General features: G+C 44.9%; 11 non-coding genes across 11 annotated transcripts; all 11 read left to right on the plus strand.

Moving 5' to 3' along the window:
• The first annotated feature begins 165 nt into the window (after positions 1-165).
• trnas-gcu (transfer RNA serine (anticodon GCU)) lies at positions 166-247 on the plus strand. The gene has a single exon. It is a non-coding gene; the product is annotated as a tRNA-Ser (tRNA).
• Positions 248-2,172: 1,925 nt separating this feature from the next.
• On the plus strand, positions 2,173-2,261 carry trnar-ucg (transfer RNA arginine (anticodon UCG)). The gene is given in 2 exon segments: positions 2,173-2,209; positions 2,226-2,261. It is a non-coding gene; the product is annotated as a tRNA-Arg (tRNA).
• A 245-nt stretch (positions 2,262-2,506) lies between these two features.
• On the plus strand, positions 2,507-2,588 carry trnas-gcu (transfer RNA serine (anticodon GCU)). The gene has a single exon. It is a non-coding gene; the product is annotated as a tRNA-Ser (tRNA).
• Positions 2,589-4,513: 1,925 nt separating this feature from the next.
• trnar-ucg (transfer RNA arginine (anticodon UCG)) lies at positions 4,514-4,602 on the plus strand. The gene is given in 2 exon segments: positions 4,514-4,550; positions 4,567-4,602. It is a non-coding gene; the product is annotated as a tRNA-Arg (tRNA).
• Positions 4,603-4,847: 245 nt separating this feature from the next.
• Positions 4,848-4,929, plus strand: trnas-gcu (transfer RNA serine (anticodon GCU)). The gene has a single exon. It is a non-coding gene; the product is annotated as a tRNA-Ser (tRNA).
• Positions 4,930-6,848: 1,919 nt separating this feature from the next.
• trnar-ucg (transfer RNA arginine (anticodon UCG)) lies at positions 6,849-6,937 on the plus strand. Its single transcript is given in 2 exon segments — positions 6,849-6,885; positions 6,902-6,937. It is a non-coding gene; the product is annotated as a tRNA-Arg (tRNA).
• A 245-nt stretch (positions 6,938-7,182) lies between these two features.
• On the plus strand, positions 7,183-7,264 carry trnas-gcu (transfer RNA serine (anticodon GCU)). Its single transcript has one exon. It is a non-coding gene; the product is annotated as a tRNA-Ser (tRNA).
• A 1,919-nt stretch (positions 7,265-9,183) lies between these two features.
• trnar-ucg (transfer RNA arginine (anticodon UCG)) lies at positions 9,184-9,272 on the plus strand. Its single transcript is given in 2 exon segments — positions 9,184-9,220; positions 9,237-9,272. It is a non-coding gene; the product is annotated as a tRNA-Arg (tRNA).
• Positions 9,273-9,517: 245 nt separating this feature from the next.
• Positions 9,518-9,599, plus strand: trnas-gcu (transfer RNA serine (anticodon GCU)). Its single transcript has one exon. It is a non-coding gene; the product is annotated as a tRNA-Ser (tRNA).
• A 1,919-nt stretch (positions 9,600-11,518) lies between these two features.
• Positions 11,519-11,607, plus strand: trnar-ucg (transfer RNA arginine (anticodon UCG)). Its single transcript is given in 2 exon segments — positions 11,519-11,555; positions 11,572-11,607. It is a non-coding gene; the product is annotated as a tRNA-Arg (tRNA).
• Positions 11,608-11,852: 245 nt separating this feature from the next.
• trnas-gcu (transfer RNA serine (anticodon GCU)) lies at positions 11,853-11,934 on the plus strand. Its single transcript has one exon. It is a non-coding gene; the product is annotated as a tRNA-Ser (tRNA).
• Positions 11,935-13,850: the final 1,916 nt, after the last annotated feature.

Genomic DNA, 13,850 nt, shown 5'->3' on the forward strand with positions numbered 1-13,850 from the left:
GAAGTGAAGGAAGGCTGTTTGCTTTAAGAATCTCATGGCAAGTTTTCATCATTGTCGATCTGCATGCACGGGCAGAGCAAGCTGTGAAGTGGACTTTCTTGCACATTATTTCTGTTTGGATACAAAAAGCAGGAGATTGAATGGCTGACGATGTCTTATAGCAGAGACGAGGTGGCCGAGAGGTTAAGGCGATGGACTGCTCATCCATTGTGCTCTGCACGCATGGCTTCGAATCCCATTCTCGTCGTCGTTGACTTGCAGCTTAACCACTTTATGACATTCACATTTCACCAAATCGCCAAATTCCCCTTTTACTTGCAGGGATGCAGTACTTTCCTCATGTAATGTTTCAAATTAATAATATATTCGTCAAAAGGAGAACAGTTGCAGTACAATGGCGAGGGGCACTAATTACATAGGTATCTGAGAGACAGCACATGCACGATGGGCCATAATATCATTTCTCACCACCGTCAGAATCTGAGAGCTGCGCTTTTCACTGTCGGCGGCTCGTTGGTCCATGGTTATGATTCTCCCTTCGGATTGATCACATTTGAAATGCGAGAGGTCACGGGCCAAATCCCGGACGAGCCCCGCCATGTTTTACTCAAAGTTCCGCTTCTAACAGCCGCTCGACATGTGAGAAAACAGACGTATTTCACGTTAAAACGTGTGATTTTACGCCGATGTTCCCTTAGCATCCAAATCCCAGAGCAAAGTGAATCCCGCCAAACTGAGTAAAGTTAAAATATCTCAGAGGTACTCGGCGCTGTGACTCGTTGGATAACCTAAAGCCTTGTTAGGTTCCGGCCGATACTTGATCAGTATATCTTCCTGTCTGTACGGATAAGTTCACCTCAATTGGGATAAGCATACATTCAGCGTCAATCTCCACCTCTGCCCTGAACATGTGTGCGTCCTGTGTCTCTAGAGCTGAAAAGATGAGAGAAGCTGCTTTTTGAATTCGTCCCTTGGCTGCCGAATTCAAAGCATACAGGAAATCAATCCGGGCTGGCAAAGCTGCCTGGTCTGATTAAAAGGCGGTGATATCCTATATTGTAGGCATGTTCTCGTCTTCTGGCCTCAACATTAGGTTCAACGTATCGGATGATAAGCACCGCTCCCATTGTCTGGTAATGGTTCTGCTATTCCCACTAACACTTCCTCTGGCCCATCCTTTGTTACGTTATTGCCCGATTACCACCCACTTTGCCTTTCTCCATTGTGCCATGTATTATTTCATCACTCCTTCGTTCCGCTGTATCACAAAAGTTCCCATTTGACATTTCTCGCTGCGTATTTTTTCCAGGCGCTATTTTTGTTGAAAACATCTGTAATCTTTAACTTTTTCCTGAAATATCGGAATTATTATCCCACAGAACGTGAAACCGGATTCTTCCTCCACAAAATCTGCACGACCTGCCGAGTTTTACATATTTATCTGTTTTTATTCATTCTATTTCCGTGTCCCTTTTAAGGGGATTTGCTGTCTGTCCGAGATCATTCTCTGTCTCTGTAAAATGGTGTGCTATCAGACCCTCATCATTCTGTGTCTGTTTCAAAGGGATGTGCTGTCTGTCCCGGATTTCCAATTTGAAATTTCAAAACCTGCCTTTGGAGGTTAAGGAATATTAGTTTGTTTGTGTGTTTCAGACTGGGCTGGTTTTACGTCCCTCCCTTCCTGTCTATCACCTGTGGCTTCAACAACAGTCTCTGCGCCGCGTGGTCCTGAGCCCCACTGCACAATTGCCTTCACGGATGATCGAAATCTCACTTTATTCTTTTAAAAGTGAACTGCTGTCAGTCAAGGGTCATTCTGCATCTGGGTAAAAGGGATGTCCTTGCAATCCCGGATCATTCTGTGTCTGTTTAAATGGGCTGGTTGTCAGTTCCGGTTCATAATCTTTCCCTTTAAAACGGATTTTCTCATAAACCCGGCTCATCCTGTATTGTTTGAGAAGGAGTATGATTTCAGCTGCAATGACCGAATTGTTAAACTATAGTGTTCCAATTTACATTGGGGTTGCCTGCGCCGGTGCGCACCCAGATCGCAGTGCATCTGTTCATTCACTCGAAATATGCTCATCTTTTCCTAAATCCACTCCTTGATATTGCAGTTGCCCCGAATTTGCTCGCAATATATACAACAACACAATGAATGGTGCTGGCAGCGGCCGCGTGGCCTAATGGATAAGGCGTCTGACTTCGATTACAACCGCAAAGTTATCAGAAGATTGCAGGTTCGAGTCCTGCCGCGGTCAACTTAGCTCGCTACGTGAAATTTTATATGCTTTGTTGTGATTCTGCCGAGAAATCAACCATCTCTTCCAGTCACTCACCTGAAGTGAAGGAAGGCTGTTTGCTTTAAGAATCTAATGGCAAGTTTTCATCATTGTCGATCTGCATGCACGGGCAGAGCAAGCTGTGAAGTGGACTTTCTTGCACATTATTTCTGTTTGGATACAAAAAGCAGGAGATTGAATGGCTGACGATGTCTTATAGCAGAGACGAGGTGGCCGAGAGGTTAAGGCGATGGACTGCTCATCCATTGTGCTCTGCACACATGGCTTCGAATCCCATTCTCGTCGTCGTTGACTTGCAGCTTAACCACTTTATGACATTCACATTTCACCAAATCGCCAAATTCCCCTTTTACTTGCAGGGATGCAGTACTTTCCTCATGCAATGTTTCAAATTAATAATATATTCGTCAAAAGGAGAACAGTTGCAGTACAATGGCGAGGGGCACTAATTACATAGGTATCTGAGAGACAGCACATGCACGATGGGCCATGATATCATTTCTCACCACCGTAGAATCTGAGAGCTGCGCTTTTCACTGTCGGCGGCTCGTTGGTCCATGGTTATGATTCTCCCTTCGGATTGATCACATTTGAAATGCGAGAGGTCACGGGCCAAATCCCGGACGAGCCCCGCCATGTTTTACTCAAAGTTCCGCTTCAAACAGCCGCTCGACATGTGAGAAAACAGACGTATTTCACGTTAAAACGTGTGATTTTACGCCGATGTTCCCTTAGCATCCAAATCCCAGAGCAAAGTGAATCCCGCCAAACTGAGTAAAGTTAAAATATCTCAGAGGTACTCGGCTCTGTGACTCGTTGGATAACCTTAAAGCCTTGTTTGGTTCCGGCCGATACTTGATCAGTATATCTTCCTGTCTGTACGGATAAGTTCACCTCAATTGCGATAAGCATACATTCAGCGTCAATCTCCACCTCTGCCCTGAACATGTGTGCGTCCTGTGTCTCTAGAGCTGAAAAGATGAGAGAAGCTGCTTTTTGAATTCGTCCCTTGGCTGCCGAATTCAAAGCATACAGGAAATCAATCCGGGCTGGCAAAGCTGCCTGGTCTGATTAAAAGGCGGTGATACCCTATATTGTAGGCATGTTCTCGTCTTCTGGCCTCAACATTAGGTTCACCGTATCGGATGATAAGCACCGCTCCCATTGTCTGGTAATGGTTCTGCTATTCCCACTAACATTTCCTCTGGCCCATCCTTTGTTACGTTATTGCCCGATTACCACCCACTTTGCCTTTCTCCATTGTGCCATGTATTATTTCATCACTCCTTCGTTCCGCTGTATCACAAAAGTTCCCATTTGACATTTCTCGCTGCGTATTTTTTCCAGGCGCTATTTTTGTTGAAAACATCTGTAATCTTTAACTTTTTCCTGAAATATCGGAATTATTATCCGACAGAACGTGAAACCGGATTCTTCCTCCACAAAATCTGCACGACCTGCCGAGTTTTAAATATTTATCTGTTTTTATTCATTCTATTTCCGTGTCCCTTTTAAGGGGATTTGCTGTCTGTCCGAGATCATTCTCTGTCTCTGTAAAATGGTGTGCGATCAGACCCTCATCATTCTGTGTCTGTTTCAAAGGGATGTGCTGTCTGTCCCGGATTTCCAATTTGAAATTTCAAAACCTGCCTTTGGAGGTTAAGGAATATTAGTTTGTTTGTGTGTTTCAGACTGGGCTGGTTTTACGTCCCTCCCTCCCTGTCTATCACCTGTGGCTTCAATAACAGTCTCTGCGCCGCGTGGTCCTGAGCCCCACTGCACAATTGCCTTCAGGGATGAGCGAAATCTCACTTTATTCTTTTAAAAGTGAACTGCTGTCAGTCAAGGGTCATTCTGCATCTGGGTAAAAGGGATGTCCTTGCAATCCCGGATCATTCTGTGTCTGTTTAAATGGGCTGGTTGTCAGTTCCGGTTCATAATCTTTCCCTTTAAAACGGATTTTCTCATAAACCCGGCTCATCCTGTATTGTTTGAGAAGGAGTATGATTTCAGCTGCAATGACCGAATTGTTAAACTATAGTGTTCCAATTTACATTGGGGTTGCCTGCGCCGGTGCGCACCCAGATCGCAGTGCATCTGTTCATTCACTCGAAATATGCTCATCTTTTCCTAAATCCACTCCTTGATATTGCAGTTGCCCCGAATTTGCTCGCAATATATACAACAACACAATGAATGGTGCTGGCAGCGGCCGCGTGGCCTAATGGATAAGGCGTCTGACTTCGATTACAACCGCAAAGTTATCAGAAGATTGCAGGTTCGAGTCCTGCCGCGGTCAACTTAGCTCGCTACGTGAAATTTTATATGCTTTGTTGTGATTCTGCCGAGAAATCAACCATCTCTTCCAGTCACTCACCTGAAGTGAAGGAAGGCTGTTTGCTTTAAGAATCTAATGGCAAGTTTTCATCATTGTCGATCTGCATGCACGGGCAGAGCAAGCTGTGAAGTGGACTTTCTTGCACATTATTTCTGTTTGGATACAAAAAGCAGGAGATTGAATGGCTGACGATGTCCTATAGCAGAGACGAGCTGGCCGAGAGGTTAAGGCGATGGACTGCTAATCCATTGTGCTCTGTACGCATGGGTTCGAATCCCATTCTCGTCGTCGTTGCCTTGCAGCTTGACCACTTTTTGACTTTCACCTCATCGCCAAATTCCCCTTTTACTTACAGGGATGCAGTACTTTCCTCATGTAATGTCTAAAATTAATAATATATTCGTCAAAAGGAGAACAGTTGCAGTACAATGGCGAGGGGCACTAATTAGATAGGTATCTGAGAGACAGCACATGCACGATGGGCCATAATATCATTTCTCACCACCGTCAGAATCTGAGAGCTGCGCTTTTCACTGTCGGCGGCTCGTTGGTCCACGGTTATGATTCTCCCTTCGGATTGATCACATTTGAAATGCGAGAGGTCACGGGCCAAATCCCGGACGAGCCCCGCCATGTTTTACTCAAAGTTCCGCTTCTAACAGCCGCTCGACATGTGAGAAAACAGACGTATTTCACGTTAAAACGTGTGATTTTACGACGATGTTCCCTTAGCATCCAAATCCCAGAGCAAAGTGAATCCCGCCAAACTGAGTAAAGTTAAAATATCTCAGAGGTACTCGGCTCTGTGACTCGTTGGATAACCTTAAAGCCTTGTTTGGTTCCGGCCGATACTTGATCAGTATATCTTCCTGTCTGTACGGATAAGTTCACCTCAATTGGGATAAGCATACATTCAGCGTCAATCTCCACCTCTGCCCTGAACATGTGTGCGTCCTGTGTCTCTAGAGCTGAAAAGATGAGAGAAGCTGCTTTTTGAATTCGTCCCTTGGCTGCCGAATTCAAAGCATACAGGAAATGAATCCGGGCTGGCAAAGCTGCCTGGTCTGATTAAAAGGCGGTGATACCCTATATTGTAGGCATGTTCTCGTCTTCTGGACTCAACATTAGGTTCAACGTATCGGATGATAAGCACCGCTCCCATTGTCTGGTAATGGTTCTGCTATTCCCACTAACACTTCCTCTGGCCCATCCTTTGTTACGTTATTGCCCGATTACCACCCACTTTGCCTTTCTCCATTGTGCCATGTATTATTTCATCACTCCTTCGTTCCGCTGTATCACAAAAGTTCCCATTTGACATTTCTCGCTGCGTATTTTTTCCAGGCGCTATTTTTGTTGAAAACATCTGTAATCTTTAACTTTTTCCAGAAATATCGGAATTATTATCCGACAGAACGTGAAACCGGATTCTTCCTCCACAAAATCTGCACGACCTGCCGAGTTTTAAATATTTATCTGTTTTTATTCATTCTATTTCCGTGTCCCTTTTAAGGGGATTTGCTGTCTGTCCGAGATCATTCTCTGTCTCTGTAAAATGGTGTGCTATCAGACCCTCATCATTCTGTGTCTGTTTCAAAGGGATGTGCTGTCTGTCCCGGATTTCCAATTTGAAATTTCAAAACCTGCCTTTGGAGGTTAAGGAATATTAGTTTGTTTGTGTGTTTCAGACTGGGCTGGTTTTACGTCCCTCCCTCCCTGTCTATCACCTGTGGCTTCAATAACAGTCTCTGCGCCGCGTGGTCCTGAGCCCCACTGCACAATTGCCTTCAGGGATGAGCGAAATCTCACTTTATTCTTTTAAAAGTGAACTGCTGTCAGTCAAGGGTCATTCTGCATCTGGGTAAAAGGGATGTCCTTGCAATCCCGGATCATTCTGTGTCTGTTTAAATGGGCTGGTTGTCAGTTCCGGTTCATAATCTTTCCCTTTAAAACGGATTTTCTCATAAACCCGGCTCATCCTGTATTGTTTGAGAAGGAGTATGATTTCAGCTGCAATGACCGAATTGTTAAACTATAGTGTTCCAATTTACATTGGGGTTGCCTGCGCCGGTGCGCACCCAGATCGCAGTGCATCTGTTCATTCACTCGAAATATGCTCATCTTTTCCTAAATCCACTCCTTGATATTGCAGTTGCCCCGAATTTGCTCGCAATATATACAACAACACAATGAATGGTGCTGGCAGCGGCCGCGTGGCCTAATGGATAAGGCGTCTGACTTCGATTACAACCGCAAAGTTATCAGAAGATTGCAGGTTCGAGTCCTGCCGCGGTCAACTTAGCTCGCTACGTGAAATTTTATATGCTTTGTTGTGATTCTGCCGAGAAATCAACCATCTCTTCCAGTCACTCACCTGAAGTGAAGGAAGGCTGTTTGCTTTAAGAATCTAATGGCAAGTTTTCATCATTGTCGATCTGCATGCACGGGCAGAGCAAGCTGTGAAGTGGACTTTCTTGCACATTATTTCTGTTTGGATACAAAAAGCAGGAGATTGAATGGCTGACGATGTCCTATAGCAGAGACGAGCTGGCCGAGAGGTTAAGGCGATGGACTGCTAATCCATTGTGCTCTGTACGCATGGGTTCGAATCCCATTCTCGTCGTCGTTGCCTTGCAGCTTGACCACTTTTTGACTTTCACCTCATCGCCAAATTCCCCTTTTACTTACAGGGATGCAGTACTTTCCTCATGTAATGTCTAAAATTAATAATATATTCGTCAAAAGGAGAACAGTTGCAGTACAATGGCGAGGGGCACTAATTAGATAGGTATCTGAGAGACAGCACATGCACGATGGGCCATAATATCATTTCTCACCACCGTCAGAATCTGAGAGCTGCGCTTTTCACTGTCGGCGGCTCGTTGGTCCACGGTTATGATTCTCCCTTCGGATTGATCACATTTGAAATGCGAGAGGTCACGGGCCAAATCCCGGACGAGCCCCGCCATGTTTTACTCAAAGTTCCGCTTCTAACAGCCGCTCGACATGTGAGAAAACAGACGTATTTCACGTTAAAACGTGTGATTTTACGCCGATGTTCCCTTAGCATCCAAATCCCAGAGCAAAGTGAATCCCGCCAAACTGAGTAAAGTTAAAATATCTCAGAGGTACTCGGCTCTGTGACTCGTTGGATAACCTTAAAGCCTTGTTTGGTTCCGGCCGATACTTGATCAGTATATCTTCCTGTCTGTACGGATAAGTTCACCTCAATTGGGATAAGCATACATTCAGCGTCAATCTCCACCTCTGCCCTGAACATGTGTGCGTCCTGTGTCTCTAGAGCTGAAAAGATGAGAGAAGCTGCTTTTTGAATTCGTCCCTTGGCTGCCGAATTCAAAGCATACAGGAAATGAATCCGGGCTGGCAAAGCTGCCTGGTCTGATTAAAAGGCGGTGATACCCTATATTGTAGGCATGTTCTCGTCTTCTGGACTCAACATTAGGTTCAACGTATCGGATGATAAGCACCGCTCCCATTGTCTGGTAATGGTTCTGCTATTCCCACTAACACTTCCTCTGGCCCATCCTTTGTTACGTTATTGCCCGATTACCACCCACTTTGCCTTTCTCCATTGTGCCATGTATTATTTCATCACTCCTTCGTTCCGCTGTATCACAAAAGTTCCCATTTGACATTTCTCGCTGCGTATTTTTTCCAGGCGCTATTTTTGTTGAAAACATCTGTAATCTTTAACTTTTTCCTGAAATATCGGAATTATTATCCGACAGAACGTGAAACCGGATTCTTCCTCCACAAAATCTGCACGACCTGCCGAGTTTTAAATATTTATCTGTTTTTATTCATTCTATTTCCGTGTCCCTTTTAAGGGGATTTGCTGTCTGTCCGAGATCATTCTCTGTCTCTGTAAAATGGTGTGCTATCAGACCCTCATCATTCTGTGTCTGTTTCAAAGGGATGTGCTGTCTGTCCCGGATTTCCAATTTGAAATTTCAAAACCTGCCTTTGGAGGTTAAGGAATATTAGTTTGTTTGTGTGTTTCAGACTGGGCTGGTTTTACGTCCCTCCCTCCCTGTCTATCACCTGTGGCTTCAATAACAGTCTCTGCGCCGCGTGGTCCTGAGCCCCACTGCACAATTGCCTTCAGGGATGAGCGAAATCTCACTTTATTCTTTTAAAAGTGAACTGCTGTCAGTCAAGGGTCATTCTGCATCTGGGTAAAAGGGATGTCCTTGCAATCCCGGATCATTCTGTGTCTGTTTAAATGGGCTGGTTGTCAGTTCCGGTTCATAATCTTTCCCTTTAAAACGGATTTTCTCATAAACCCGGCTCATCCTGTATTGTTTGAGAAGGAGTATGATTTCAGCTGCAATGACCGAATTGTTAAACTATAGTGTTCCAATTTACATTGGGGTTGCCTGCGCCGGTGCGCACCCAGATCGCAGTGCATCTGTTCATTCACTCGAAATATGCTCATCTTTTCCTAAATCCACTCCTTGATATTGCAGTTGCCCCGAATTTGCTCGCAATATATACAACAACACAATGAATGGTGCTGGCAGCGGCCGCGTGGCCTAATGGATAAGGCGTCTGACTTCGATTACAACCGCAAAGTTATCAGAAGATTGCAGGTTCGAGTCCTGCCGCGGTCAACTTAGCTCGCTACGTGAAATTTTATATGCTTTGTTGTGATTCTGCCGAGAAATCAACCATCTCTTCCAGTCACTCACCTGAAGTGAAGGAAGGCTGTTTGCTTTAAGAATCTAATGGCAAGTTTTCATCATTGTCGATCTGCATGCACGGGCAGAGCAAGCTGTGAAGTGGACTTTCTTGCACATTATTTCTGTTTGGATACAAAAAGCAGGAGATTGAATGGCTGACGATGTCCTATAGCAGAGACGAGCTGGCCGAGAGGTTAAGGCGATGGACTGCTAATCCATTGTGCTCTGTACGCATGGGTTCGAATCCCATTCTCGTCGTCGTTGCCTTGCAGCTTGACCACTTTTTGACTTTCACCTCATCGCCAAATTCCCCTTTTACTTACAGGGATGCAGTACTTTCCTCATGTAATGTCTAAAATTAATAATATATTCGTCAAAAGGAGAACAGTTGCAGTACAATGGCGAGGGGCACTAATTAGATAGGTATCTGAGAGACAGCACATGCACGATGGGCCATAATATCATTTCTCACCACCGTCAGAATCTGAGAGCTGCGCTTTTCACTGTCGGCGGCTCGTTGGTCCACGGTTATGATTCTCCCTTCGGATTGATCACATTTGAAATGCGAGAGGTCACGGGCCAAATCCCGGACGAGCCCCGCCATGTTTTACTCAAAGTTCCGCTTCTAACAGCCGCTCGACATGTGAGAAAACAGACGTATTTCACGTTAAAACGTGTGATTTTACGCCGATGTTCCCTTAGCATCCAAATCCCAGAGCAAAGTGAATCCCGCCAAACTGAGTAAAGTTAAAATATCTCAGAGGTACTCGGCTCTGTGACTCGTTGGATAACCTTAAAGCCTTGTTTGGTTCCGGCCGATACTTGATCAGTATATCTTCCTGTCTGTACGGATAAGTTCACCTCAATTGGGATAAGCATACATTCAGCGTCAATCTCCACCTCTGCCCTGAACATGTGTGCGTCCTGTGTCTCTAGAGCTGAAAAGATGAGAGAAGCTGCTTTTTGAATTCGTCCCTTGGCTGCCGAATTCAAAGCATACAGGAAATGAATCCGGGCTGGCAAAGCTGCCTGGTCTGATTAAAAGGCGGTGATACCCTATATTGTAGGCATGTTCTCGTCTTCTGGACTCAACATTAGGTTCAACGTATCGGATGATAAGCACCGCTCCCATTGTCTGGTAATGGTTCTGCTATTCCCACTAACACTTCCTCTGGCCCATCCTTTGTTACGTTATTGCCCGATTACCACCCACTTTGCCTTTCTCCATTGTGCCATGTATTATTTCATCACTCCTTCGTTCCGCTGTATCACAAAAGTTCCCATTTGACATTTCTCGCTGCGTATTTTTTCCAGGCGCTATTTTTGTTGAAAACATCTGTAATCTTTAACTTTTTCCTGAAATATCGGAATTATTATCCGACAGAACGTGAAACCGGATTCTTCCTCCACAAAATCTGCACGACCTGCCGAGTTTTAAATATTTATCTGTTTTTATTCATTCTATTTCCGTGTCCCTTTTAAGGGGATTTGCTGTCTGTCCGAGATCATTCTCTGTCTCTGTAAAATGGTGTGCTATCAGACCCTCATCATTCTGTGTCTGTTTCAAAGGGATGTGCTGTCTGTCCCGGATTTCCAATTTGAAATTTCAAAACCTGCCTTTGGAGGTTAAGGAATATTAGTTTGTTTGTGTGTTTCAGACTGGGCTGGTTTTACGTCCCTCCCTCCCTGTCTATCACCTGTGGCTTCAATAACAGTCTCTGCGCCGCGTGGTCCTGAGCCCCACTGCACAATTGCCTTCAGGGATGAGCGAAATCTCACTTTATTCTTTTAAAAGTGAACTGCTGTCAGTCAAGGGTCATTCTGCATCTGGGTAAAAGGGATGTCCTTGCAATCCCGGATCATTCTGTGTCTGTTTAAATGGGCTGGTTGTCAGTTCCGGTTCATAATCTTTCCCTTTAAAACGGATTTTCTCATAAACCCGGCTCATCCTGTATTGTTTGAGAAGGAGTATGATTTCAGCTGCAATGACCGAATTGTTAAACTATAGTGTTCCAATTTACATTGGGGTTGCCTGCGCCGGTGCGCACCCAGATCGCAGTGCATCTGTTCATTCACTCGAAATATGCTCATCTTTTCCTAAATCCACTCCTTGATATTGCAGTTGCCCCGAATTTGCTCGCAATATATACAACAACACAATGAATGGTGCTGGCAGCGGCCGCGTGGCCTAATGGATAAGGCGTCTGACTTCGATTACAACCGCAAAGTTATCAGAAGATTGCAGGTTCGAGTCCTGCCGCGGTCAACTTAGCTCGCTACGTGAAATTTTATATGCTTTGTTGTGATTCTGCCGAGAAATCAACCATCTCTTCCAGTCACTCACCTGAAGTGAAGGAAGGCTGTTTGCTTTAAGAATCTAATGGCAAGTTTTCATCATTGTCGATCTGCATGCACGGGCAGAGCAAGCTGTGAAGTGGACTTTCTTGCACATTATTTCTGTTTGGATACAAAAAGCAGGAGATTGAATGGCTGACGATGTCCTATAGCAGAGACGAGCTGGCCGAGAGGTTAAGGCGATGGACTGCTAATCCATTGTGCTCTGTACGCATGGGTTCGAATCCCATTCTCGTCGTCGTTGCCTTGCAGCTTGACCACTTTTTGACTTTCACCTCATCGCCAAATTCCCCTTTTACTTACAGGGATGCAGTACTTTCCTCATGTAATGTCTAAAATTAATAATATATTCGTCAAAAGGAGAACAGTTGCAGTACAATGGCGAGGGGCACTAATTAGATAGGTATCTGAGAGACAGCACATGCACGATGGGCCATAATATCATTTCTCACCACCGTCAGAATCTGAGAGCTGCGCTTTTCACTGTCGGCGGCTCGTTGGTCCACGGTTATGATTCTCCCTTCGGATTGATCACATTTGAAATGCGAGAGGTCACGGGCCAAATCCCGGACGAGCCCCGCCATGTTTTACTCAAAGTTCCGCTTCTAACAGCCGCTCGACATGTGAGAAAACAGACGTATTTCACGTTAAAACGTGTGATTTTACGCCGATGTTCCCTTAGCATCCAAATCCCAGAGCAAAGTGAATCCCGCCAAACTGAGTAAAGTTAAAATATCTCAGAGGTACTCGGCTCTGTGACTCGTTGGATAACCTTAAAGCCTTGTTTGGTTCCGGCCGATACTTGATCAGTATATCTTCCTGTCTGTACGGATAAGTTCACCTCAATTGGGATAAGCATACATTCAGCGTCAATCTCCACCTCTGCCCTGAACATGTGTGCGTCCTGTGTCTCTAGAGCTGAAAAGATGAGAGAAGCTGCTTTTTGAATTCGTCCCTTGGCTGCCGAATTCAAAGCATACAGGAAATCAATCCGGGCTGGCAAAGCTGCCTGGTCTGATTAAAAGGCGGTGATACCCTATATTGTAGGCATGTTCTCGTCTTCTGGACTCAACATTAGGTTCAACCTATCGGATGATAAGCACCGCTCCCATTGTCTGGTAATGGTTCTGCTATTCCCACTAACACTTCCTCTGGCCCATCCTTTGTTACGTTATTGCCCGATTACCACCCACTTTGCCTTTCTCCATTGTGCCATGTATTATTTCATCACTCCTTCGTTCCGCTGTATCACAAAAGTTCCCATTTGACATTTCTCGCTGCGTATTTTTTCCAGGCGCTATTTTTGTTGAAAACATCTGTAATCTTTAACTTTTTCCTGAAATATCGGAATTATTATCCGACAGAACGTGAAACCGGATTCTTCCTCCACAAAATCTGCACGACCTGCCGAGTTTTAAATATTTATCTGTTTTTATTCATTCTATTTCCGTGTCCCTTTTAAGGGGATTTGCTGTCTGTCCGAGATCATTCTCTGTCTCTGTAAAATGGTGTGCTATCAGACCCTCATCATTCTGTGTCTGTTTCAAAGGGATGTGCTGTCTGTCCCGGATTTCCAATTTGAAATTTCAAAACCTGCCTTTGGAGGTTAAGGAATATTAGTTTGTTTGTGTGTTTCAGACTGGGCTGGTTTTACGTCCCTCCCTCCCTGTCTATCACCTGTGGCTTCAATAACAGTCTCTGCGCCGCGTGGTCCTGAGCCCCACTGCACAATTGCCTTCAGGGATGAGCGAAATCTCACTTTATTCTTTTAAAAGTGAACTGCTGTCAGTCAAGGGTCATTCTGCATCTGGGTAAAAGGGATGTCCTTGCAATCCCGGATCATTCTGTGTCTGTTTAAATGGGCTGGTTGTCAGTTCCGGTTCATAATCTTTCCCTTTAAAACGGATTTTCTCATAAACCCGGCTCATCCTGTATTGTTTGAGAAGGAGTATGATTTCAGCTGCAATGACCGAATTGTTAAACTATAGTGTTCCAATTTACATTGGGGTTGCCTGCGCCGGTGCGCACCCAGATCGCAGTGCATCTGTTCATTCACTCGAAATATGCTCATCTTTTCCTAAATCCACTCCTTGATATTGCAGTTGCCCCGAATTTGCTCGCAATATATACAACAACACAATGAATGGTGCTGGC

Source organism: Pristiophorus japonicus, unplaced genomic scaffold (assembly GCF_044704955.1).
Source record: "Pristiophorus japonicus isolate sPriJap1 unplaced genomic scaffold, sPriJap1.hap1 HAP1_SCAFFOLD_80, whole genome shotgun sequence".
NCBI lineage: Eukaryota > Metazoa > Chordata > Chondrichthyes > Pristiophoridae > Pristiophorus > Pristiophorus japonicus.